The 26,205-nt window shown below is 37.2% G+C and overlaps 1 pseudogene; it reads right to left on the bottom strand.

Moving 5' to 3' along the window:
* LOC127882000 (zinc finger protein 737-like) overlaps positions 1-26,205 on the bottom strand; it is a 259,848-nt pseudogene that overhangs the window by 188,155 nt on the left and 45,488 nt on the right.

Below are 26,205 nucleotides of genomic sequence, written 5' to 3' on the forward strand. Positions count from 1 at the left end.
AATGCCGAACTGAATGTCGAGCTGGAATGCCGAGCCAGCTCGTCTTTAAAAAATTATTGTACAACACTTTCGACGAATGTCGAACTGAATGTCGAGCTGGAATGCCGAGCCAGCTCGTCATTCAGAAATAAGCATACAACACTATTTGCGAATGCCGAACTGAATGTCGAGCTGGAATGCCGAGCCAGCTCGACATTAAAAAAAAATTGTACAACACTATCTCCGAATGTCGAGCTGAATGTCGAGCTGTAATGCCGAGCCAGCTCGTCATTTAAAAATTATTGAACAACACTATATCCGAATGTCGAACTGAATGTCGAGCTGGAATGCCGAGCCAGCTCGACATTCAAAAAACATTGTACAACACTATCTCCGAATGTCGAATTGAATGTCGAGCTGGAATGCCGAGCCAGCTCGACATTCGTAAATAAGCATACAACACTATTTGCGAATGCCGAACTGAATGTCGAGCTGGAATGCCGAGCCAGCTCGATATTAAAGCAAAATGTACGACAGTATATCCAAATGTCGAACTGAATGTCGACCTGGAATGCCGAGCCAGCTCGACATTCGAAAATAAGCATACAACACTGTATGCGAATGCCGAACTGAATGTCGAGCTGGAATGCCGAGCCAGCTCGACATTCGAAAATAAGCATACAACACTATATGCGAATGCCGAACTGAATGTCGAGCTGGAATGCCGAGCCAGCTCGTCATTCAAAAATTATTGTACAACACTATATGCGAATGCCGAACTGAATGTCGAGCTGGAATGCCGAGCCAGCTCGTCATTAAAAAATTATTGTACAACACTATATCCGAATGTCGACCTGAATGTCGAGCAGGAATGCCGAGCCAGCTCGACATTCAAAAAGTATTGTTCAACACTTTCTCCGAATGTCGAACTGAATGTCGAGCTGGAATGCCGAGCCAGCTCGTCATTCAAAAATTATTGTACAACACTATAACCGAATGTCAAACTGAATGTCGAGCTGGAATGCCGAGCCAGCTCGACATTCGAAAATAAGCATGCAACACTATATGTGAATGCCGAACTGAATGTCGAGCTGGATTGTCGAGCCAGCTCGACATTCGAAAATATGCATACAACACTATTTGCGAATGCCGAACTGAATGTCGAGCTGGAATGCCGAGCCAGCTCGACATTCAAAAAAAAAATGTACAACAGTATATCCGAATGTCGAACTGAATGTCGAGCTGGAATGCCAGGCCAGTTCGACATTCGGAAATAAGCATACTACAATGTATGCGAATGCCGAACTTAATGTCGAGCTGGAATGCCGAGCCAGCTCGACATTCAAAAATTATTGTACAACACTATAACCGAATGTCGAACTGAATGTCGAACTGGAATGCCGAGCCAGCTCGACATTCGAAAAGCATGCAACACTATATGTGAATGCCGAACTGAATGTCGAGCTGGATTGCCGAGCCAGCTCGACATTCGAAAATATGCATACAACACTATTTGCGAATGCCGCACTGAATGTCGAGCTGGAATGCCGAGCCAGCCCGACATTCAAAAAAAAATGTACAACAGTATATCCGAATGTCGAACTGAATGTCGAGCTGGAATGCCGAGCCAGTTCGACATTCAGAAATAAGCATACTACACTGTATGCGAATGCCGAACTGAATGTCGAGCTGGAATGCCGAGCCAGCTCGACATTCGAAAATAAGCATACAACACTATATGCGAATGCCGAACTGAATGTCGAGCTGGAATGCCGAGCCAGCTCGACATTCAAAAATAAGCATACAACATTATATTCGAATGCCGAACTGAATGTCGAGCTGGAATGCCGAGCCAGCTCGACATTCGGTAATTTGAATGTTGAACTAATGTCGAACGTCGAACGGCGAGCCAACTTCACGCACCTGCATTTTAAAGGGATCTTTTCACGGTTTGGTAAATTGACTAAGTTGAAAAAAGTTGTTTCAGATTCGCAAATTTTCGGTTTAGTTATGATATTTTTGAGGAAATAGTATTACTGAACATTTGCCATGGTCGAATATAGCCATTATATACATCTTTTGACGATTTAAAAACCTAAAAATTATAAAGCGTTGCAACGCGAAACAATTGAATAATTTGGAGAGTTCTGTTGTTGTTGTTTAAATTTGTGTAACTACGAAGATTGCTTATATAATGTATACAATACGCATTTTATGTATTCTTGGCAGGATAGCTCAGTTGGCTAAGGCGTTTATACTTCAGGATTCCGGGGGTCACTGGTTCGAGCCCTGCTGCGGGCTACTTTTTTCCATTTTTAAATTTTTATTTTAGATTTTTAACTGGAGCTTTTAAAATTTAAAGTTTACATTTTTCAATATAAAGCATTTAATGACAAACTTCAAAACATGCCAAAATCTGTGAAAATGCCCTTTTATAATATCATCATTACTTGTATTTGTATTGTTTTGTCCGCTTGATTTGAATGCCGCATGGCCTGTATTTAACACAGTTGTTTAGCGTGTGGCTATATAACATTAATTAGTAAAAACAACATTTTGAATGAAAAACAATCAAATTATAACGAAAAATCAACTTCTCTGATAAAAATAAAAGACAATAAAAAATATGTTATTATAATGATTAAGAACTATTCAAAATACTACATTTTGTTAGTAAATTAATACTATGAAATTCAAAAAATATAATCTATAAACAAGAACTGTCCCTTTAACATCAGTCAATACAACTCCATATACATTTTTCTTGGGGCCACCTGCCTAATTATTAGACACATTATATTGATAGGATTAAAAAAAACCCATACGTAATCAACTTATAATCAAGGATGAGATGTACTAAAATAACAATAAGTTCTGTATCTAGACTGTGTGCATGCAAACACTGACACAGTTTCTTTATTTTTAAAGTCCAAACAAGTATTTACTTTTGTTGTAAAATCATTTTAATGACGAAGTTATTGTATATGCATGTGTTAGTTTAACCAAGCTGTTGTCAAATTCATAAATATTACTGGCAAACCTACACATAAAATAATCTTGTAATGCTAGTGTTTTAAAACGCCAGGACAACGTATAAGGCCGATTTTATTGTCAATGATTGAAACCTTGGTGATATTGATTTTTTAGAAATAGACACTCCACTCCAACGGTGTCTGTGGCCGAGGCTCAAACAGATTCGGTGACTATCTATTAGATTTATGTAAATCTACTAATATCAGAATAGTAAATGGAAGACTTTTTAAAGATAAAGGTATTGGAAAATGAACTTGCTATACAGATAATGGGGAAAGCACAGTCGACTACCTAATAACATCATACAAGCATTTTAAAGATACAGCAGACTTTAATGTCCACGATTTTAACGAATTTTCCAACCATGCCCCACTGACATTTGCTCTGAACGCGAACGATGTGAGTAATAACGTTGTAAATAATCCGCGCATACATTTCGCATGGAACTCGGATATTAAAGACCAGTTTTTACAAGATATAGCTGATGGGGCTCAAGATTTAGAGTACAGTTTGCAATCAGGCGTTAACTCAAACTTTATTGGTATCAATATTGACTTATTTTCTCAATACACGCGGTGAACCGTATTTTCAACGAGTAAACAATAAACACAATTATTGTTTCTCTTCAGATGACAAGAGCAAAAAAAAAAACCCGCTGATTTAATGATGAATGCAAACAAAAGCGGGCGGAATATTGACGAAGATTGTATGAATATAATTTACATAACAAGAGATTTGTTTGTCAGAAACACAATTCCACCTAATACACCGCTTTTTTTACCTTTGACCTTGAAGGATGACCTTTACCTTTCACCACTCAAAAAGTGCGGCTCCATGAGATACACATACATGCCAAATATCAAGTTGCTATGTTCAATATTTAAAACGTTATTGCAAATTTTTACTGTAAGGTTAAAGTTTTGGGACAGAATGACAGAGTGACAGAATGACGCAATGACAGACAGAAAGAAAGACAGGCCAAAAACAATATACCCCTGATCATTCGATTCGGGGGCATAACAAAAGTTATTGAAAAACTTTACTGTATTAAAGTTTCAAATTTTTGACCTTTGACCTTGAAGGATGACCTTGACCTTAAACTTTCACAACTTAAAATGTGCAGCCCCATGAGGTACACATGCATGCCAAATATCAAGTTGCTATGTTCAATATTTTAAAAGCTATTGCAAAACTTTACTGTATTAAAGTTTTACATTTGTGACCTTTGACCTTGACCTTTCATCACTCCAAATGTGCAGCTCCATGAGATACACATGCATGCCAAAAATCAAGTTGCTATGTTCAATTTTTCAAAAGTCATTGCAAAACTTTACCATATTAAAGTTTAACATTTTTTACCTTTGAACTTGACCTTCCACCACTCAAAATGTGCAGCTCCATGAGATACACATGCATGCCAAATATCAAGTTGCTATATTCAATGTTTTAAAAGTTATTGCAAAACTTTACTGTATGGTTCAAGTTTTGGGATAGAATGACAGACAGACAGGAACAAAAGTAATATACCCCCGATCTATCGTTCCGGGGGCATTAAAATGAAAATTCGAGGGCTACAATGCTTGCTTCGAAGAAGGATTATAAGTATTTTTGTAGACAAGCAAAATCAAGGTATAAACGTGCACAAGGCAGACAAATGAAATACTTAAGTCGTAAAGCCCCACGTGAATTTTGGAAATTACTTAAGATGAAATCATCCTTTACGAACGCGGAAAATGTCTCGATTAATGAATTTTACGAATACTTTAGCACTTTATCTTCTGACACTGATGTCAATGCAAACAGTAATGAATATGACGAATTCCTACATAAATTCGATCGTATTGAAAATCAGACCAGCTCCTATCCGGAACTTGATAAACCTTTTTCATTAGAATAAATTAAAAAAAGGAATCAAGCGTCTTAATTATAATAAAGCGGCCTCACATGGCAATATTATTTACGAATATTTCAAAGAAACAATCGAAGTTATAGCCAGACCTTTAGAAATATTATGTAACTACATTTTAGATACTAAACTATTTCCAAAAAAGCTGGTCGTCCGGAGTGATTCTACCAATTTATAAACGTGGAGATGTTTCCGACCCTAACAATTACAGCGGCATCACACTGATACGCTGCCTTGCTAAACTTTTTACAGGGATTATAAATGAACGTCTGAAATCTTGCGCATAATCATATGATATCATAACGGATGCACAATTTGGCTTTAAACCGAATTGTTGCACAGTTGACTCAATTTTTATCCTAAATGCTTTAATCGAGAAACAGCTATATGAAAAAATAAGCTCTTCTGTTGTAACATCGATTACCGGAAGGCATATGACGTCATAAATAGGGGGTAGCTCTGGTACAAAATGATTCGATCAGGAGTTGATAGCAAGTTAATGACAATTATTCGTTCGATGAACAATGAGGTGAAACTCCAAGTTAAACACATGAGTTTCCTTTCTGACATATTAAGTAAAAACGTCGGCAAGGTGAAATAACATCCCCGATCATGTTCTCACTTTTCGTGAATGATATAGAATTCAGTCTTCAAAACGGAATAAACGCTGGTATAACACTTGATTAATTGTCGGTTTATCTACTCCTATTTGCGGACGATGCAGTTATCTTTTCCGAAACCAAAGAAGGCTTACGGGATATAATGTAATAAGTGGAACTTAACTGTCAATATTGATTAAACAAAGATAATGGTTTTTCGAAAGGGTGGCGTCATTAACAACAAGAGCAGATCGCTCATCTATTTTTTTTTTAAAGGTGAAAGGACCTGTCTCAATTTCCATCACAAAGAAGGGAGGAGTTGAGTGGAGAGGGTGCATAGTGTGGGGGTGTGGTCATTTATTACGTTAACTTCCCTAATGAAAAAAAAATGCAAAAAAATCCATGTTTCCAATAAAAAATTTTGGGCGGGGTATAGTGTGAGGGTGTGGTGATCATTTATTAGATGATCTTAAAAAAACTTTAGGGGGGGGGGGGGGATTCGGGGGAGGGGCGTGGGGGATGGTTTGGGTGGAGTCTATTGTCAGGTAAGTGTTGTTTTGTCAAAGTATCAATCAAATCAAATCATAATTAAAGAAGTTATGGCAATTTTAGCAAAATTTAATAATTGACCTTGAAAGTCAAGGCCATTCAAGGTAAAATTCAAGTTGCCAGGTACAGTACCCTCATGATAGCATACAAGTAATTGAAGTTTGAAAGTAATAGCCTTGATACTTTAGAATTAAAGTGGATCTTTACACAAAATTTAACCATATATTCAAAGTTACTAAGTTAAAAAAGGGTCATATGTCCGTAAAAATGACAACCAGAGTTATGCAACTTGTCCTTTACTGTCCTCTTATGATAGTTTGCGAGTGTTCCAAGTATGAAAGCAATATATATGATACTTTAAGGGTAAAGTGGACCAAAACACAAAACTTAACCAAATTTTCAATTTTCTAAGTATAAAGGGCCCATAATTCTGTCAAAATGCCAATCAGAGTTATATAACTTTGCATGAACAGTCCCCTTATGATAGTTAGTAAGTGTTGCAAGTATGAAAGCAATAGCTTTGATACTTTAGGAATAAAGTGGACCTAAACACAAAACCTAACCAAAATTTCTCAATTTTATAAGTATAAAAAGGGCACATAATTCTGTCAAAATGCACGTCAGAGTTATCTTACTTTGCCTGCCCAGTCCCCTCATGATAGAAAGTAAGTGGACCAAGTTTGAATGCAATATAATTGATACTTTATGAGAAAAGTGGACCTAAACGCAAAACTTAACCGGACGCCGACGCCAAGATGATGACAATCGCTCATTTTTTTCCTTCCAAAAAATAGATGTGCTAAAAATTATAAATAGACATCCAAAGGCATTTAAATTGAAATAGTCAGTAACATTAATAATTTAGGTATCGTCCTATCTAGTGGTGGACCATACATACCAGCCACAAATACCTTGTATGGTAAAGAGACAAGAGCAATGAATGGATTGTTCTCTATAACAAAAGATATGGAAGTCCCAATAAATATCATGTTCAAGTTATTCGATTCATATGTTGTGTAAATTTTGAATTATAATTGTGAAGTATGGGGGTTTATAACTGCCATTAATATTGATTTATAATAATAGAGCTCTGCTGGAAACATGGAAAGGAGGAGAATGGTTCAAGATGAAGTCAGAGCAGCAGAAGAAGAAAACAGAAGAGCGAAAACTGTGGCTATGGGTGCCCAAAGTGCGTGGACGAAGTGGACGACAGAAAGAAAACTAACCTGGGCTGATATTTGGAGCTACGAACCGCTGAGGATAGCGTTCGTTCTCAGATCAGCCTATGACCTGCTACCGTCACCCTCAAACCTGCACAGATGGGGTATACAGGACCACCCCAAGTGGCCATTGTGTGACAAGACAGGAACCATGGAACATATTCTGTCATCGTGTACCACAGCCCTCACCCAATGACGCTACAGGTGGAGACACGACAGTGTTCTTCAGGAACTCGCTGACAATTAAGAACGCGAGAGGACCAAGAAGAGGCCCAGACAGAAACCCCAAATGATTCAGTTCGTGAAGGAAGGCCAAAAGGCGCCTAAAACACTGCAGCCTACCAGTTCTGTATTAGATGAATCTGATCAGTGGGAAATGTCTGTTGACCTAAAGCAAAAGCTAGTGTTCCCGAACATAATCCAGACAACATTATGGCCTGACATTGTGTTGTGGTCCACTACAGATAAGTGTCTGATCATGGCTGAACTGACAGTCCCTTGGGAATCTCGTTGTGAAGAGGCCTTCGAACGGAAAAAGGCCAACTATATATACCTGCAATTACAGTGCAGAGAGAAGGGATGGCGAGTGTGGCTCTATCCTGTGGAAATCGGCACTAGAGGAATCCCAGCACAGTCGCTGTGGAGAATGTTTAGTGCGTTGGGCATCAAAGGAGCACACAAGAAGAGAGCAGTGGGCAAACTGAGCCTCGTAGCATCCAGTTGGTTGTGGATGAAGAGAGGAGCTGGAAGCCTACCACCAACACGTAGTGTCTGATCAACACTGCGGGCCCGCCGCCTGAAGAGTGTCCTGTGATTAAAGGGCCGAAACACTTGTTGATAGGCGGTTCTCAGCTGATGGTGTTGGTGGTTCTAGCAGTACAGAACTGTATCTCACTCACAACGTGTTCACAGAAAATTTTGTAAAAGATTATTAAATGTAAAGATGTCAACTAGTTCATTGTCATTGTATGCGGAAGTTTCCCTTTAATCATTGGACGTTATTTAAGAATTGTTAAATATTTTCTAAAATTATATCAAACAATACAAAGAAACTGTATTCTACACACTGTTGTAAATATGCAAAGATAAGAAATTGTTAAACGAAATAAGACAGTAAATTGGTCATCAATAGTTCACGATATACTTAACCATTCAGGATTTGGAGATGTATGGTTATTCCCTGAATCTGTTAATTTCGACAAATTCATCCCATTATTAAAAATAAGATTGCGAGATCAGTATGTAGCTGAATGGAGGACTAACATTGATTCGTCACCATCTTTATAAATGTGTTAAGAATTAAAACCTACATTCGAAATTTCACCGTATTTAGATCTAATTGAAAACAAACAAACACATAAGGATTATTGCCAAAATGCGCCTCTCATCCCATAAATTGTTAATTGAAACTGGCAGACATAATAATATTGACAGGAACGTAAGAATATGCCCCATGTGTAACTGTAACGATAACGAAGATGAGTACCATTTCATACTTATATGCATACCTATAAGAACGAATCAATTATATTCCAGAATTCTATAACAAGCGACCTAGTATGTTTGAATTTATTTTACTCCTAAATAGTAATAAGAAAACGACACTTAGAAAGTTAGGAATTTATTGAATAACGTGTTTAAAAAAAGAGAAAACAATTTGTTTATTATCACATGATTTGGTAAGAAGTACTATAGCTTATACTAACAATTGAGTGTTCTTTAATGCTCGTTACATGTTGTTATTAACCATGTATGTAACATGGCACTTTGTTGTTGGTGTTGTTGTTGTTGTATTCCATGTCGAATTATAATTAGAGCACTCTCACTCTCCAGTGCTAAGTGATTTATTAATTGATGTATGTAATTTGAACATTATTATTATTTATATCCAGCACGCATGTCTGTTAAATTGTCATGTATTTGTATATGACGATAAGCTTGTTATGCTTAAGTCAAAATAAATTTTCTGTTCTGTCTGTTCTGTTCAGTGTTTTATCCAGGCTCAATGATACCATTATATCAATAACATTTTTGTTTTAAAGTCAAAACTACAGAACTTTTACAAAACAACAGTCATATTGTCAAAAGCTCGGATACCGCTGTTATTTAAGTTCCTAAATGAAATTCTTTAAATAAAAATCAAAGTGGCATGATAACCATTCGCTTCATCGGCTTTGCTTCTAAACGTTAGCTGCCTAACCGCATGTTTTTCCTGTGTACTTAAGCTTCCTAACCATTGGCTTTGCAAATGTACTTTTGCTGCTTAACTGCAGGCGTTGCTTCTGTACTTGTGCTGCCTTATCGAAGACTTTGAGTCTGAACATTTGCTGCCTAGCCAGAGGCTTCGAATCTGTATTTTTCTGCCTAACCACAGTCTTTGCCTCTGTGCGTTTGCTGCCTAACCACAGGCTTTGCTTCTGTGCTTTAGCTGTCTAACTGCAGGCTTTGCCTCTGTAATTTTGCTTCCTTACCACAGTCTTTGCATCTGTACTTTTGCTGCCTATGAACAGGCGGTGCCGCTGCACTTAACTGCCTAACCGCAGGCTTTACCTCTGTACTTCTGCTGTCTAACCACAGGCTTTGCAGCTGTACTTAACTGCCTAACCGGAGACTTTGCTTCTTTACTATAGCTTCCTAACCACAGGCTTTATGTGCAATTAAGCTGCCTAACCACAGGCTTTGCATTTGTACTTGAGTTGCCTAACCACAGGCTTTAACTCGGTACAACGGCTGCCTAACCACAGGTTTTGCATCTGTACTTTTGCTGCCTAACCGAAGACTTTGCATCTGTACTTTTGCTGCTTCACCACAGGTTTTTCCTCTATACTTTTGCTGCCTGACCACAGGCGGTGCCCCTATACTTTACTTCCTTACCTTAGACTTTGCCTCTGTACAGTGGCTGCCTAACCACAGGCTTTGCCTCTGTACTTTTGATGCCTATCCACAGGCTTTGCCTATGTACTTGAGCTTCCTAACCACAGGCTTTGCTTCTGTACTGAACTGCCTAATCGCAGACTTTGCATCTGTACTTTAGCTGCATTTCCACAGTGTTTGCTACTGTGCCACGGCTGTCTAACATCAGGCTTTGCCTCTGTAAAACGGCTGCCTGACCACAGGCTTTGCCTCTGTACTGAACTGCCTAACCACAGACTTTGATTCTGTACTTTAGCTGCCTAACCATATGGTATGCCACTGTACCACGGCTGTCTAATATCAGGCTTTGCCTCTGTAAAACGGCTGCCTAACAACAGGCTTTGCCTATGTACTTTAGCTGCCTAACCGCAGGCTTTGCCTCTGTACAACGGCTGCCTAACCACAGGCTTTGCCTCTTCACTTTAGCTGCCTAACCACAGGCTTTGCCTCTGTACAACTGCTGCCTAACCGCAGGCTTTGCCTATGTAATTAAGCTGCCTAACCGCAGGCTTTGCCTCTGTACAACGACTGCCTAACCACAAGCTAAGCGTCTGTACAACGTATGCCTAACCACAGGCTTTGCCTCTGTTCTTTTGTTTCCTTACCACAGGCTTTGCATCTGTACTTTTGCTGCCTATGAACATTCGGTGCCGCTGCACTTAATTGCCTTACCGTAGGCTTTGCAGCTGTACTTAACTGCCTAACCGGAGACTTTGCTTCTTTGCTAAAGCTTCCTAACCACAGGCTTAATTTGTAATTAAGCTGCCTAATCACAGGCTTTGCATCTGTACTTGAGTTGCCTAACCACAGACTTTACCTCTGTACAACGGCTGCCTAACCACAGTCTTTGCATCTGTACTTTTGCTGCCTAACCGAAGACTTTGCTTCTTTACTATAGCTTCCTAACTACAGGCTTAATTTGTAATTAAGCTGCCTAACCACAGGCTTTGCATCTGTACTTGAGTTGCCTAACCACAGACTTTACCTCTGTACAACGGCTGCCTAACCACAGGTTTTGCATCTGTACTTTTGCTGCCTATGAACATTCGGTGCCGCTGCACTTAATTGCCTTACCGTAGGCTTTGCCTCTGTACTTAACTGCCTTACCGGAGACTTTGCTTCTTTGCTAAAGCTTCCTAACCACAGGCTAAATTTGTAATTAAGCTGCCTAATCACAGGCTTTGCATCTGTACTTGAGTTGCCTAACCACAGACTTTACCTCTGTACAACGGCTGCCTAACCACAGTCTTTGCATCTGTACTTCTGCTGCCTCACCACAGCTTTTTCCTCTATACTTTTGCTGCCTGACCACAGGTGCCCCTATTCCTAACTTCCTTACCTTAGGCTTTGCCTCTGTACAATGGCTGCCTAACCACAGGCTTTGCCTCTGTACCTTTGCTGCCTTACCACAGGCATTGCCTATGTACTTGAGCTGCCTAACCACAGGCTTCCTCTGTACTGAACTGCCTAATCGCAGACTTTGCATCTGTACTTTAGCTGCCTTACCACAGTGTTTGCTACTGTACCACGGCTCTCTAACATCAGGCTTTGCCTCTGTAAAACGGCTGCCTGACCACAGGCTTTGTCTATGTACTTAAGCTGCCTAACCGCAGGCCTTGCCTCTGTAGAACGGCTGCCTAACCACAGGCTTTGCCTCTATTCTTTAGCTGCCTAACCACAGGCTTTGCCTCTGTACAACTGCTGCATAATCGCAGTGTTTGCCTATGTAATTTAGCTGCCTAACCACAGGCTTTACCTCTGTGCATCGGCTGCCTTACCACAGGCTTTGCCTCTGTACAACGGCTGCCTAACCTCAGGCATTGTCTCTGTACAACTGCTGCCTAACCAAACGCTTTGCGTCTGTACAACGTCTGCATAACCGCAGGCTTTGTCTCTGTGCATCGGCTGCCTAACCGCAGGCTTTGCCTCTGTACAACGGCTGCATAACCACAGGCTTTGCCTATGTACTTGAGCGGCCTTACCGCAGGCTTTGCTTCTGTATTTTAGAAAAATCCGGATAAATAGAATGCATGAAGATGTATTTCACTTACATCTCATTAATAATAATATATTATAACGACTATCAATTATTTCAACATCTCTGTGAAGTGCCCCTCTTCAACATTATAAATAATAACTTCACTCTACATTTGTAAACTAGACAGATGCCCTGTTGACCTATTATCAAAAACGCTTGCAATTCTTGAACAAGCATCGCAATTCATTGCACGATAAATGATGACATTTACGGAATACGATATATCGCCCTTGTGTATGTAGCCAAAAAGGCGATATATCGTGTTAAATATATTGTGCGTCGCCGCGCCTGTCAAGAAAAACATCGTGCGTCGCCGCGACTGTCGCACAAAATATCAAGTATCGCTTCGTGTGTCGTGTCTCGCGTTCAAATGTCGACACTAGACACGCGAGGCGAAGCACGATATTTTGCGCAACAGTCGCAGCAACGCACGATATTTTATTATTGAAATATCGCCCATATTATCCGAATCTTGTGTATCGCGGTCTTATTTCAGACCGCGACAATAAACACACGAAGCAACACTCGATATGTATCTTGGCAGTCGCGGCGACGCACGATATTTGTACTGTTCAAACAACGCTGTAATAATATCGCACGCCAGTGTCAGGTTTTTTAAACGGTGTTACAGTAATTTTTAACCATTTATTATTAATATTGCTGCCATCGACACACTTATAAAAAATTATTCTAGCATTAGTAAACCGAGTACAGATTAATTAATTTTCATAATAATTTTAATATATTTTGACAAGGAAATATGTTTTAAACTATTCAGAAATTTGAACAATGGTGTAAAATTTCTATCAATTTTAAGATAATATATTATTATAATCTGTATCACTTCCAATTGGATTGCAATTTTATAGATAACGTTTAACTTCAAGTAAGATATCAATATGAAACCAGAAGATTTTCTTTTCAGTCCATGTGTAATCATCATTTATAGGTTATCCAGATTATTGACGAGCAACATTAATGTCCAGTCTATTGATACATTAATAAGACGGTATTTTTGTTGCTGGTATTGTTTTACCTTTTAATGACCTTTTATGATGCTTTATCAAATAAATTATCGGCATTAATTAAACTGCATACAGTGCAAACAACAATTTTATAATTCATATTGGCAAACAAAAACGCTTTTGAAGGGCGAAAAACTTTTGTTTCATATTGCTTAAAAGGGTTCCAGAAATAATATAAATGTCTATTATTTAATTATATTCAAATAAATTTCACACTGTTACTTTTGTGCATGTCAAATATGATTTAAACAAAAGCACGCAAAGCACGTTGAACCGTAGAATCGAACAACTATTAGTATTACTAATAACTTAACTTTGAGAGCTCAGTCTTATATTCAAAATCCTTATTCCAAGCGATTTTTCTATCATCAAATATACATTTATATAAAATATTTATGTAATATTAAATATTTATGGCCAGATTGAAGTATAAGAAGCGAACAGCTTGCTATATCAAACATACACATGTTAATTGCTGATCAGAAAAAAACATGATTATAAAATAATATTATATCAAAAGATAAATATAAGACATTATGCACGTGCTTGATCATCACGTGAAAATATCCCCTTTTGTCTCCCCTGATTTTTTAAAAAATCTGACAGTGGACATGCGATATTATTACAGCGATGTTTGAACAGTACACATATGGTGCGTCGCTGCGACTGTCAGATAAATATCGAGTATCGCTACGTGTGTCTAGTGTCGCGGTCTAAAATTAGACCGCGATACACGAGATTCGGATAATATGGGCGATATTTGAAAAATAAAATACTGTGCGCCGCGACTGTCGCGCAAAATATCGTGTATCGATTCCGTGAGTCTAGTGTCGCCCTTTGAATGCGACACTAGACACACGAAGCGATACTTGATATTTTGAACGACAATCGCAGCGACGCATGATATTTTTTTTTGACAGTCGCAGCGATACTTGATATTTTTCTTGACAGTCGCGGCAACGCACGATATATTTAACATGATATGTCGCCTTTTGGGCTACCTACACAAGGGCAATATATAGTGTTAAATATATCATGCGTATCCGCGACTGCCAAGAAAAATATCGAGTATCCCCGTGACTGTCAAGAAAAATATGAAGTATCGCTTCGTGTGTCTAGTGTCGCCCTTGGTGAAAGAAGTGCGAGATTAAAGATGGCACTATCCGGATTCCGTGGCGCAGTTCAGACAAACTGTAATTGGCTGAAATTGAACAATTGACCTGTACGTTACTGTTTGACCAATCTCCTATGTGTGACCTAAATTTTAGGATGACGATTGTTAAAAAAGATTCAGTCTCCAAATTTGAAAATGTGGTAATTTTTTAATGCATAATAACGTGAAGTCTGGAGAAACCTTTTAATGGCCAAATTTTACTGTTCACCTTGAATTGTTACCATGAAGTTAGAGTTATGAGACTGAAGGATAACACAATGGATGATGGAGTGGCTATTTTTCTAAGAGTCTATCGATACAGGATTAAGCAATCATTGAACATTTATTTTTATATATACTAGTATACAGGGAATATAACATGAGTGTGGTGTTCCGCTAGGTTGTATCGCATAAGTTGATTGCGTGGCACTATATTTGCGAGCCCGCTGGGATATCGCAGCGGATTCCATGAATAACATTACATTATATTATGTTATTAATTACCGGTAGTTGAATTCATATTGGGTTAGTTATTGAGATGAAGACAACTGTATTGGCCTGTGTCCGCATATATGAATTCAAGTAATTAATGACAATTTATTAATTAACTGTATAATATTATTCAGCAAGAATTGCTTGAATCTATCTTTCGAATAAAAGGGTTTTGCTATTAAGTGAAGTATGAAGTTTTGAAAAATAGCAAAATTTCTGTTCTATACAACTTTTCCCCTGTTTATATATAGAACAAATCTCCTGACCAAGTTTCATGAAAATCGGAAAATAAATGTGGCCTCTATAGTGTTAACAAGGTTTTACTATAACAATAAAAGGAAAAATGCCCCGCCCCCCTGGCGGCCATGTTTTTCAACTAACCGGCATCATTTTCGAACTCGTCCAAGGTATTATTGAGATGAATCTTCTGACCAATATTCATGAAGATCGGACAATAAATGTTGGCTCTAAAGTGTTAACAAGAGTTTACTATAGCCATATAAGGAAAAATGCCCCGCCCCTTGGAAGCCGTGTTTTTTTCAAGCAAACGTAACCATTTTCGAACTCGTCCATACGGTGGCATAGAGGTGACATTCACTCCTCTTTTTTTTAAAGTGCACTCTTCTTTTTTCTATCTCGTGGCCATGAGTTAGCCAAGTCGGGATCTCGAGATCACGAAATAGAAAAAGCACTCCTCTTTTTTATATCTCGTGGCCACGACATAGCTAACTCGTGGCCACGAGATAGAAAAAAGAGGAGAGCAAAACTAAATAAAATCGGATTGCAATTAAAAAAAGAGCGCTGCAGAAAATAAAGGCAGAGTGCATTAAATAAAAGAGGAGAGCATTTTCGTCATCTCGAGATCCCGACATAGCTAACTCGTGGCCACGAGATAGAAAAAAGAGGAGTGCAATTTTAAAAAAGAGGAGTGAATGTCACCTCTATGCCACCGTACGTCCAAGATATTGTTGCGACCAATCTTCTGACCAAATTTCATGAAGATTGGACAATAAATGTGGCCTCTAGAGTGTTAACGAGGCAAATATTGACGCCACACGACTGACAATAAAACGACGGACAAAAGGCGATCACAAAAGCTCACCATGAGCACATTGTGCACAGGTGAGCTAATAAATGCAAGAACACGCAAACTCAAAGAAAAAAGACTACATGATCTTGACACATGCGATAGACAATAACATAACACAAATACCATACATAAACATTATTGAAAGTGAAATCATACAAATCAAGTGTAAGAAGACATTAACCATGAACATATTGATGGAATAATCCTAAGAGTAAGAGTATAACATGAAGAACACAATGAAAAAACACTAGAAAACATATTTTGCAAACTTTGAAAAAAGTACGAACAAATCAACTAACTACTTGTCGTAAATAACATTCCAGTGACCAAGAGAACACCAATTATTGGAGAGCAATGCTTATCATGGCTCGAAATTAACACTCACACACTCGCAAAATGCGAGTGCAAAATACAGATTGCGAGTTAAGTTTTAAGCCACTAGTATTTGTTGGCAAGTAAATTATTAGTGAAACAAGAAATGTGTTTGTCAGAAACACTATGTCCCTTTCTGCGCCGCTTTTTTTTACCTTTGACCTTGAAGGATGACCTTGAACTTGTCAAATATCAAGTTGCTATCTTAAATATTGCAAAAGTATTCATAAAATTAGCGATTTTGGCCACATATATTTGACCTCTGACCTTGAAGGATGACCTTGACCTTGACGATTCATCACTCAAAATGTGCAGCTCTATGAGATACATATGCATGCCAAATATCAAGTTGCTATCTTCAATATTGCAAAAGTATTCATAAAGTTAGCGATTTTGGCCACATATATTTGACCTCTGACCTTGAAGGATGACCTTGACCTTTCACCACTCAAAATGTGCAGCTCCATGAGATACATATGCATGCCAAATATTAAGTTGCTATCTTCAATATTGCAAAAGTTATTGCACATGTTAAAGTTGGCGCAAACCAACAGACAGAGCAAAAACAATATGTCCCCCACTATAGTGGGTGGGGGACATAAAAAACAAATAGTAATATTGCTAAATGCGCTCGACGTCGTGAACCCTAAACCGTAGGTCAATTTATAGAACGTCCGAATACCCGTATGCAGAAGCGCGCACCTTGTATGTAGACTTGTATACTTATAGTAAAGATACGCGGATGGTATTGGTACAAAGAACGTGAAACAGTATACTAATTTACACGTGTTCATTGAACTTGAACAGGCATGGCGTCGAAGCGAAAAATAACTAGTTTCTTTTTGACCACATACTGAAATATTAACACGAAAGATAAAGCAAAGTTAACCATTGAGTTACAAAAAAAAAACAACAACGGAAATTAAATTGTTTCCAGCAAAATTTGCGAAAATGTTTTTGATTTTGCGAGTTGGTATTAAAGCTGCTCGCAATGTTTTGCAAGTAGAAGAAAAAGTTAAATTCGAGCCCATGCTTATGTAATGAAAACCCCTACAAAGTTACAAACAGTTCAAGCGAGTTTTAACTAACCAAATTCAAGCACTCCGCCATCTGCTCTCAATAATAATAAAAGCTGTTTATCTAAGATAAAAAAGTATCTCTTTAAATGCAAATTATCAAACAAATATGAACCAAAGTACGACATTTTTCCAAAGTGAAGTGTACAGTGAATTACGAGATGGAGACTTTCAAATTGAAGATGGGCAAAGCAGGTAAGAAGATGTGTGCACATCGGGCACGGTTCATATTACATTTTAAATTCTAAAACCAATTGGACAATTAAATTAAATTTAGATTGAATACAGCTCTTACAAAGCAATGATTTATGGTGTCATAAAGTCATGCAAAATAACGTGCTTTACTTGGTCTCTACTGGTTTCAAAGATTTGTTATATGTTTATCATATGATTTACCTCTTGCTTCTCTTATATTCTTGTATATCATCATGTTCCTCTTCAAATTTTCAAGGGACCACTCTGGATGGACATGGATAACCACACACCTAACAATCTTTGAAGTACTAATCCCATGGATACATGGATAACCACACAACTGATACTTTTGTAAGTCTTCCTCCCATGGATACATGGATATCAAACACGCCAAACAATCTTTAAAGTCTTCCTCCCAAAAATACATGGATATCAACACGCCTAAAACTTTTAAAAGTGTTCCTCCCATAGATATATTGATAAATACACACCTAACACTTTTAAAAGTATTCCTCCCATGAAACTATGGATAGCCATACACCTACATGTACAACTTTTTAAAGTCTTCCCCCCTTATGTATCCTCATGCGTTTCTTCAAATCATCGCTATGGTTACAAGTATATCCAAGGATGTTTCTTCATGTGTCTTTTAATGCAATCACTCTTGACACATGCATAACCACACACCTAACACCTGTACGGTCTCTCACCTGTTTGCATTATGATGTGTGTCTTCAACGAACGACTTTGTGTACATACATAACCACACACCTTACACCTGTACCGTCTCTCGCCTGTTTGTATCATCATGTGTGTCTTCAACGAATCTTACACGTGTACGGTCTCTCTTCTGCAGGGTTGCCACCAACCTGATGAAATAAAATTCCCTGACTTTTCAATGACTTTTCCCTGATCAAATCTTGATTTTCACTGACTAATTTCGCGACATATTCGGCCTCCTCCTCACCATACAGCCGACCAAATCCACCCATTTAATGTTTATTTTATATTTTAACAAAAAATATTTAACAAATAACAAAAAAGTACTACTTGTACAATAAACTATGCATGATGCAAGGCTACAATGTATATAGTAAATACCACAAAACCAAAGATAACAAGACTATTGCCAAGTAATATATGTCCTCTACCGGCTCTACCATTGTCAGAATTTTTTATTTATTTTTGTTGCCATAGCAACCAGAATTCTTGACGAAGTAACAAAATGAAAAGATTTGCATTATCTCCATATTGCCATCTGAAAAAAAGAGGAGGGAACTGCCGAAACAGAGGACGAGTTGGATACGGCTGATCCCGTTGGAGCCTCAGACAACGGCGAAATCGGAGGGGTGAAAACTGAGTTGACATCGGGGAAAAGTGGCTTGAATTCGGATGGTGTAAGGAAAAATGGAAACGACGAAAAACGAATGTTAATGGATCAGTTGGCAGAATTGGACAAGAAGAAAGAAAGGTTGAGGGAACAAAAAGAACTACATTTCTTAAGGAAACAAGTGCAGGGGTGTGAAGCGCGGATTCTTGACTTGGAGAAGGACATCTTCAAAATAGTGACGGGCACGAACTTTGCTAATGAGTCAGTTGCACATACGACGAAGTCAAGGTTGGTAGCAAATTTGACAGGGTCAGTGACATCTTCTACTCCAGGGGCCAGGCAGGGAAAGACGACAGTGTCAGCCGCGGCCGGAGAAACAGGTATGCCTTTGTTAGACATTAACTCTTTGAGGCAAATGACCGGCTTAAGAAAAAAGGCAAAGAAAGAACTTTTGTCTTGACCGATACGTCAGATACAGATTCCCCATCTGATTCAGATAGTGCATCAGAAGAAAGTAGTGACACTGATAGTGCGTCGGTAGGCTCAAGTTTGCATGATTGTGTTAAAAAGGCAAAGAAAAATAAGAAAACTAAAACTAAATCTGGAATCACATCTTAATCATCAGACTCTGTTGGGAATAAACAAAGATATCCACATGCACATTTGAGGTTTGACTTTATAAGTTAAAACATTTCATTTGACAAAATAAAATTCAATTTGTTGATAGCAGGAGAGTTAGAAATAATTTCTTCTTCAAAAACTGGGAAAAAAGAAAAGGAAGCAAGGTTGCAATTGTTAGAGAAACTTATGTATCTGAGCAGTTCATACGAATTTGGGGTCATTAAATCTTTGTTCGCTGCTATTTTAAGAGAAATAGAGTTACGATGTGGTAGTTGGTGAGACGATTTTCATTATGTTGGAACAACTATTTTGGCAAGAAACAAAGTACGTTATTACAAGAACGAATCTGTAAAGTTAAGCCCAAAGCCACTATTGACCTCCCCAAAGAAAGGTAGTACTGGTTATAATCAAGATAATGAAGAGGTCAAGGTGTGGTTTTGCAGTAAGTTTCAAAGACATAAAACTCATATACTTCATCTCATGATGTGACAGCAAAAGGGGGTAAAACTCGTTTTGCGAAACACATTTGTGCTACGTGTTGGCAGACAGATAAGAAAGAGTTGGTTCATCCTGAATGCTCGAATGCTTGTTCTCATGCCAATTCGTGACTCTTTAGGAATTTAGAGGTTAAATTCAAATGACGAAGTGGATATATTTTCTCCAGAATTTTGTAAGAAAAACATGATCAATTCGTCGGCTGGAAAAGCCTTGGTTAATAATTGTCTTTGTAGTCATTAAAATAGTTGTAAAGTTTGTTCTGTTGTAAAAGAAAGGTTATCACATTCATTACAGGAAAAAATTGAGGTTAGTCACAGGGTTAGAGCTTCTGGGAAATATGATTTTGAGGGATGTAGAATTCCAGTTAATAAACGGATTTATCACATGCTATACCCTGTTTCCCATGAAATACAACCATTACATATTTTTTTATATTACACATGTGTAATACAACATTTTTAAGCGTTTTCATTGGCTTTGTTTTCGTTTATTGACCAATCGCATTTTGTTATTTTGCTGAAATGACGTTGCAACGTCAAATGACGTCACGAAATGAAAACAACATTCGGGATTTATCATTATGTTTGCGTAAATATTTATTTAATTTGCTCTTTTAAAAGCATGTGATAAAAAAGATTTGACACTCGTTGTCATATCATACCATATTTTATTAAACTCGTCCAGGAAAATCGTAAGTAAGCTCGCAAAATGCTCGCTTACTAACAAAATTCCTGAACTCGTTTAATAAAATATCGTATGATATGACAACTCGTGCCAGATCCTATATATATACTGAATTTATGCATAAGATGCTCAGTGGTTATTGTGACACTTTAGTTTGTGATTTACTGAAGTTTGGTTTCCCTATTGAAATTGAATTAGAAAAAGGTTTTGTTTAACAAGTCCATTAGTACAAAAAATCATGCTGGAGCTCTTGCCTTTACGGAACATATGTTGAAATATTTACAGAAGGAAGCATCACATGAAGCCATCATTGGTCCTTTTGCATCTTGTCCTTTTGTAGAAGGAATGGTCATTTTACCTTTGAACACGGTGCCCAAGTCAAATACTGAGGAGAGAAGGGTTTTCATAGATTTAAGCTTTCCTAAAGATGGCACTGGTGTTAATGATTTTGTTTCTAAAGATACTTATTTGGATAATAAAGTAGATCTTATCTTTCCAAGGATTGATGATGTTGTGGAGTTAATTAAGGCTAAAAGACCAGGATGTATGATGTTTAAACTGGATCTGAGACGTGCATATAGACAGATTAGTATTTGCCCTTCCAGTTATAATTTAGTTGGTTTCACTTGGAAACGCCACATATTTTTTAATACTGTTTTGGCCATGGGTTTACGATCATCAGCTCATGTTTGTCAAAGGGTTACCAATGCATTTGCCTTTATGATGTTTAAGTTTGAATTTTGCGTGTGTAATTATCTTGATTAATTTGATGGCTGAGAAGAAAGAAGTGGCCAATTTTGCTTTCATGTTGTTGAGGGAATTGTTTGTTAGAAGTGGTATTGAATAGGCTTTAAAGAAAGCATGTGCACCGTCAGAAATAATGGTTTTTCTGGGTGTTTTGTTTAATGGTCATACTATGACAATGGAGGTCACAAAGGAGAGACTCGAATAGATCTAATTGTTGGTTACTTCCTGGTTAGATAGAGATACAGCATCATTGAATGAGTTTCAACAGTTATTAGGAAAGTTAAATTGTGTAGGGGCATGCGTTAGATCTAGCCGAATTTTCGTTAACCGGATTCTTTACTGGTTGCGAGATTGTTATGCTAATACTGGAAATTGTTTTATGATTCCAATTGAGGTGAGGAAAGATCTAAATTGGTGGCATACATTTTTGCCTTTATTTCAGGGTAGAGCTTTGATAGATTACGGACATTGGTTACAAGTAGATTCAGTATTCAGTTCAGATAGTTGTATAACCGGCTGTGGAGGTATTTGTGGAAATAATTTTTTTCACAGTACCTTTCCAGGGGTTATTCTAGATCAGAAATTGAGTATTACTTGTTTGGAAATGCTTACAGTAATAGTGTCTTTGAAGTTATGGAGTCAGAAATTAAAAGGAAAAAGGGTTGTTATCTTTTGTGATAATCAAGCAGTTTGTATAGTCATTATTTCAGGGAAGGCGAAAAGTGTATTTTTACAGCAATGTTTACGTGAAAAATGTTTCATTGCTGCTGTGAAGGAGTTCCAGATCAGGGCTGAGAACCTTAGCTCCAATGACAATCGTATTTCAGATTGCATATCAAGGTGGGATTTGGATTTGTTGTATAGAAGGGAGTTTTTTTATAAGGTCTCTCATATCTCTCCTTTGGGGGATGTATTTGTCTCTGAAGATTTATTTAGATTATATGCTGACGGGTAGTTTAATTTGTTTCAGAGTCACAATTGGGAGTATTTAGAGGGGACCTCACAACATCCCTTAAGTCAGCTTTTGCTGAGGGAACAAACCAGAATTTGCGAATACAATGGGAGTCTTTTCTTTTATTCTGTATATATTTTAAACTTTGTTTTTTACCGGCGTCCATTACAACTTTACAGTTGTATTGTCAATTCCTCAGTAGATCATTTAAGCCAATTGATAGTATAAAGAATTATGCCAGTGGAGTGAAAACAATGCATTTGTATCTAGGTTATAATATTGATCACATTAATGGTTATGTACGTAATTTATCATTAAGGTGTTTATCAAGATTAAATCCTTGGACCGTGAAACGAGCTGAACCTATGACGCTAGAGATTTAATTACGTATATTTGTAATTTTAGATTTTTCCAAACCGGAAAATATTGTATTTTGGTGTTTATTAATTTTCTATTCGCATTTTTCTTATGTGCTAGAAAGTCTAATATAGTACCAACTTCCTCTTCTGATATTGAATAGGAAAATTTTTTGAGCACGGAGAGTATTCAATTCCATAAAATTACATCTTGGTACATTTTAACAGGTCAAAGACTATTCAGTTTGGAGAAAGGGAGATAATTACTCCTTTATTGAGATTACAGGATAAAAGGTTATGTCCCGTGGCGGCGTATGAGCGCTTATTGGTTTTAAAGTTAAAACATTACAGACATGTATTTTTTACTTAATCTAATGGCTCAGTCATTACATACTATTTGTTTCAGAAGAAATGAAGAGAATGTATTACTGAAATAGGTTTAGATGCCAATAAGTTTTCAACACATTCTTTTAGAAGGGGTTTTACAACATTAGCACATCGTTTGGATATTACCCATTCACACATTAAAATTCTTGGTGATTGGAAATCCGATGCGCATAAAGCATATTTGGAACTAAATTGGTCAGATAAAATGGCCATTTTATCCAAAATGTTAAGAATTGTTAAATAATTTGTTTTATCAAGGGTCTTTTATGTCATTACATGAGTGGTATGTAATATCATATCGGATTCCATCGCCAAAGATGTTGGTGGAATATGGCACACAAATATCATTCCATTCCCGGGCATCAACATAGCTCGTTTATAAGCCAGAATAGAGATGCCACCTTCGCTTGGAAGCAAGCCGTTCACAATAATTCATGTTGGTACGAACGATATAATCACAAGAAATCAGAGTGAATCATACTCAGTGGATGAAATCATTAGTTTTTACAACAATTAAATAACTTTAATCAGACGTATTAATCCTTAAACACATATTGTGTTTTCCTCCATTTTACCACGTCCTTGTGATTATAGCCTTACCAAAGATAAAGTTAAACAGGTCAATACTATGTTATTAGAGGTTAAATATAAAGAAAGACACTGCCAGTTCTGACATAGTTATAGGCCTTATTTCAAACAAGACCTGATAGGTCAGTTTTTGCGGTCCGGGATGGAGGGTTACATCTCAATTAAGAGGGTACTCGTTTGTTGAGAAAGTTTTTCATTAGGGTTGTCTCACATTTGTTAAAAGGAAACAAGATGTGTTTGTGAAACACTATGTCCCCCTATATGATGTTTGACATTGTAGGATGACCTTGACCTTGTGAAGGATGACCTTGATCTTTCACCACTCAAAATGTGCAGCTCCATGAGATACACATGCATGCCAAATATCAAGTTGCTATCTTCAATATTGCAAAAGTATTCATAAAATAAGCGATTTGGGCCACATATATTTGACCTCTGACCTTGAAGGATGACCTTGACCTTGACCTTTCACCACTCAAAATGAGCAGCTCCATGAGATGCACATGCATGCCAAATATCAAGTTGCTATCTTCAATATTGCAAAAGTATTCATAAAATGAGTGATTTTGGCCACATATAATTGACCTCTGACCTTGAAGGATGACCTTGACCTTTCACCACTCAAAATGTGCAGCTCCATGAGATACACATGCATGCCAAATATCAAGTTGCTATCTTCAATATTGCAAAAGTATTCTTAAAATGAGCGATTTTGGCCACATATATTTGACCTCTGACCTTGAAGGATGACCTTGACCTTTCACCACTCAAAATGTGCAGCTTCATGAGATACACATGCATGCCAAATATGAAGTTGCTATCTTCAATATAGCAAAAGTTATTGCAAAATGTTCAAGTTGGCGCAAACAGACAGACAGACCAACAGACAGACAGGGCAAAAACAATATGTCCCCCACTACTATAGTGGGGGACATAAAAAGTTATGTGTGAAATTGCTGTCTTTGAATTTCCAGACAGATGACTTTTTGATTAGTAGAAAATTTGAAGTCAACACGTAGCACACATAGTTCTCATTCTGACACTACTTATTTTTATATTAGAAATACATTACAATAGTTTTTGTCAGGATTTATAGGTTAAGTGATAAGGGATTATATAGTGATAATGTTATTAGTTATAACAACTATGTATTATGAAATTTTGGTAAAGGTTTGAATTTCGGTGGACGTATTAATACCAAAATGTTAAGGTTGTTTGTTTGATTCATAGCGTCTTGAAGGGAGTATATGTTATTCCTTCAGATCTTTGCACTTGTGACAACAGCATCATTATGTCAGTCTGGTGCATTCATCCTTTAGAAGAAGGCATCATTGTTTTTTCAAAGGATAAAGACATGTGGTGATGGTATATATTTACGTCACTCTTGTCTTTTTAGGTCCCTTGACTTTTGGTATTGTTACATTCATAGATGTTCAAATCTTAATTGTTATAATAAATATTTTACATTGTGACATACATGATTTCATATATATTTCAGTTTTCAGGTGATGTATAGCAGTTATGTTACTAATGTTAGTGAGAATTAATTTATATTTGTGTTTTGTTTGCAGTGTACTGTCATTTTATCTGCTTGTATGTACGTTGTCTTTTATTTTGCTTTAGTTTTGTTTGGCGGGGTTTTGGCGGATTATTGATTATTTAACCTATTGGGCTTAATTTTTTATTTTATCAATTTAAATTCGATTTGAAAGTATGTTCAGTTCTTATATATTTGTTATTTCAAGTTATCTTGACCTTTTATTATTTATTTGATCAAATTGAATTTATTTGAAATTATGGTCAGTTATTTGTAATATCTTGTATATTTGTGATTACAAGTTTTATTGACCTTTGAATATAATGATCGTGCCACAACTTTAGAACAAATAAATATTTCATTTAATGTAGTTTATGTTCTTGTTTTATTTGACTCTCGAGGGTATGATATAATTGCAATACAGTAGTAGCAAAACACCTATGACACAACAAACTGTCCATATACAATAATCATTACATACTACAGGGGTTTTTATCTGATTTTGGGGAAAGGGCCTGGCCTTTTTTGAGGGGAAAAAAATCGCGCGAAACGTCGAACTTTGGGGAAAAAATTGTGCGAAAAGCCGGATTTTGGGGAAAATAAGCATAGTCTAAAATAATCAATTTAACATATTTTACTGTTTTTAAAACAAATTCAATGCAACAGATTATTTAATTATGCAAGATTTTTCTAGTTTCTACAGTTGATCAGGTTAACTTATATATTTAATGGTAAAAATTTTTTTTTTTTATATTTTTTTTTAGGGGAAAATGAAATCTAGGAGAAAATTTACCAGCTGAGGGGAAAAAAAATCCGAGGGGAAAGGGCCGATTTTCGGCAGGTCCCAAAGAAGGAAAAAAAACCC

The sequence above is a fragment of the Dreissena polymorpha genome, chromosome 5 (genome assembly GCF_020536995.1).
Source record: "Dreissena polymorpha isolate Duluth1 chromosome 5, UMN_Dpol_1.0, whole genome shotgun sequence".
Classification (NCBI taxonomy): domain Eukaryota; kingdom Metazoa; phylum Mollusca; class Bivalvia; order Myida; family Dreissenidae; genus Dreissena; species Dreissena polymorpha.